Source organism: Triticum aestivum, chromosome 5A, assembly GCF_018294505.1.
Source record: "Triticum aestivum cultivar Chinese Spring chromosome 5A, IWGSC CS RefSeq v2.1, whole genome shotgun sequence".
NCBI classification, from domain to species: Eukaryota; Viridiplantae; Streptophyta; class Magnoliopsida; order Poales; family Poaceae; genus Triticum; species Triticum aestivum.
This window is the reverse complement of record NC_057806.1, coordinates 209,750,136-209,753,483: the sequence shown is the minus strand read 5'-3', so window position 1 is coordinate 209,753,483 and position 3,348 is coordinate 209,750,136.

The window sequence follows — 3,348 nt, the reverse complement described above, 5'->3', positions numbered from 1 at the left end:
AATCGCATTGAAGGCATATGTCACAAGTTAGGCAATCTTCACAACATCCCATGTAATATAAATAATAAAGGGGAGATAACATAGTTGGCTTACACTCGCCACGTCAATCAAGATACATAAATAACATTACATCATCCAAACACTCATGGCCCGACTACGGCGCCAAAATAAAAGATAACCCAACATGCGACACGGTCTCAATCACCCCCAACAGGGCACCACTACTGATCATCAGGAAATGAAACATAGTATCATTGAGAGTCCTCATCGAACTCCCACTTGAGCTTGAGCGCGTCACCTAGAGCGGAATCATCAGGCCCTGCATTTGGTTTAATAGTAATATGTAAGTCACAGGGACTCAGCAATCTCGCACCCTCGTGATCAAGACTATTTGAGCTTATAGGTAAGGTAAGGTAGATGTAAGTGGAGTTGCAGCAAGCGACTAGCATATATGGTGGCTATCCTGTTCGCAAAAGAGAGCGAGAAGAGAAGGCAAAGCGTGAACGCATAACTAAAGAGGGAAAACCTGCGGCAAGCATTACTCCAACACCGTGTCCACTTCCCGGACTCCGCCGAAAAGAGGCCATCATGGTAACTCACACGGTTGATTCATTTTAATTAAGTTAAGGTTCAAGTTATCTACAACCAGACATTAACAAATTCCCATCTGCCCATAACCGCGGGCACGGCTTTCGAAAGTTCAAAACCCTGCAGGGGAGTCCCAACTTAGCCCATGACAAGCTCTCACGGTCAATGAAGGAATAGACCTCCTCCCGAGACGTTGTGATCAGACTCGGTATCTCGGTTCTTCAAGACACTTCGACAGGTTAAAACAAATCCAGCAACACCGCCCGAATGTGCCGACAAATCCCGATGGGAGCTGCACATATCTCGTTCTTAGGGCAGACTCAGATGAACACTACGTACAACTAAAACCAACCTTTGAGTTGCCCCGAGGTGGCGCTGCAAGTGGCTCTATTTGGCCAACACTCAGAGGAGCACTGGCCCGGGGGGTTTAAATAAGATGACCCTCGGGTTCCGGACACTCAAGGGAAAAAGAGGCTAGGTGGCAAATGGTAAAACCAAGGTTGGGCATTGCTGGAAAAGCTTTAATCAAGGCGATCTATCAAGGGGTTCCCATTATAACCCAACCGCGTAAGGAACGCAAAATCCGGGAACATAACACCGATATGACGGAAACTAGGGCGGCAAGAGTGGAAAAAAACACTAGGCGAGAGGCCGAGCCTTCCACCCTTTACCAAGTATATAGATGCATTAAGATAACATGTCAATATAATGATATCCCAACAAGTAAATAATGTTCCAACAAGGAACGGTCTCCAATCTTCACCTGCAACTAGCAACGCTATAAGAGCGGCTGAGCAAAGCGGTCACATAGCCAAACAACGGTTTGCTAGGACATGGTGGGTTAGAGGTTTGACATGGCAATTTGGGAGGCTTGAAAGAAAGTGGTAGGCATCGTATCATTGGCATGGCAAAAGAGCGAGCATCTAGCAAAGCAAAGATAGTAGTGATTTCGAGGGTACGATCATCTTGCCTGCAAAGTTGTCAGAGTTGACTGGATCCTCGAAAGCAAACTCAACGGGCTCCTCGTAAGCGAACTCGTCTCCCGGCTCTACCCAAACAAGACAAACAAGCAAACGGAACACAATCAACCACGAGCAAAGCTCAAACAATATGATGCAAAGATGGTATGCTATGCGGGATGCGATGCGGGATGCATATGCAAGATGTGACAGGGAATGCATGAACGTGGCCTCAACTTGGGAATCCAAGTGTGCCACTGGAAAGATGAGATGAAATCGCTTGAAAACGATATGAAGAACGCCGTAATCAAAGCTACGGTTTGGAAATGGCAAGCGATTCAAATATGGCCACGTTCTGCGATTTACAGCAAGTAGCCATCTAAATGCAATGAGATGAACATGCTACAGCACTCAAACATGGCATAAAAATACATGTCAGGGATACATTCATGATGCTTAACAAAAGTCTAGCACTGAGCTATGGACAATTCATCCATTAACAGGTTCAAACAAGCATGGCAAAATGCATATGACAAACAGATTTCAGACTTAGTGAAATTAACACTTGTCTGGAATTTCAGATCAGGTAGCACACTTCGGAGCAAAAAAACTACATGCTACAGGACCTGAACATGGCAAAGTAAAACATGGCGTGGAGCTACTCAAAAAGCTTAACAAAAGTCCCTTAGTGACCTTGAGCCAAAAGGGATCAGAAAACACATTTGCAAGCATGTGAACATAGCAAAAGCATAATCAGTTTTCAGACTTTGTGAAAACTGGCACATGCTGAAACAAATATCAAGTAGGCATGTTTACGAGCTCGATGCACTCACTACGAAGCAAGTCATGAAAAGCTAATAATACACCCAACAAGAATACAAAAAATTCAAGCTAGACATGGCAAGAACAATAGCATAGCATGCACGGATCAACTACAACATCCTCGGCAAAATCGCTAACAAGTAGACAATCTGCCCAGATTCACGAAGTAGCAAAAGTAGAGCTCGATTAACTCAAGCTAGGGTGATCCATAATTGCTAACAAATAAATGGATGGATAGAGCACTACAATATTAACAAAACATCCTTACTAATCATCCTCAAAAGAGGCACGGATCACTAGGAAACAACATGAACATATGGCCATATGAGATAAACAGCTCAAGGACTTAGTCGAAATGCTAAGTCCCTGAAATCAGCATTACCAAGTGCCTCACTTTGCAAGCTTGTGCTAGTCACCACACACATCACGAAAATACATGGGTTGCAACTCTGGAAATATGGCAAAACCCTTAACAAAACATATGTAGAACTCATGGGCATATCATGCACACAATAATCATGGCGAAAATGACAAATATCTAAATGGAGCAGCCGATCTGACATTTATCTCAAGTAGCACTCTTCTAACAGAATTTCGGGCATCAAGATGAACTCAAATGAAAATTATGCAATGGAATGAAGTGATGTACTCTATGAGACGAACATTTTGATATGCTATATGCCCAAAATGGAGCTACGGATGCAAAGTTATGGCACGAAGAACAGAGCAATATGAACTAGGGTTTTGGGCAAAAAGTCAACCGATGCAAATCCCAGATCTGGATCTGGATGAGCGCAGATTACGAGGATCGCCGGAAATACTGTTCACCTGGGGCGGAGACGACGCCGGAGCTCGGAGTTGACCGCCGGAGTGGCGCGGACGTCGAGGAGGAGGAGGACCGGGGCTCGCCGGGGCGTGCGGCGGCGCGGCCGCGGCAGGGGCGGTGACCGGAGCCCGCCAGAGCTGCTTCCGCGGTCGC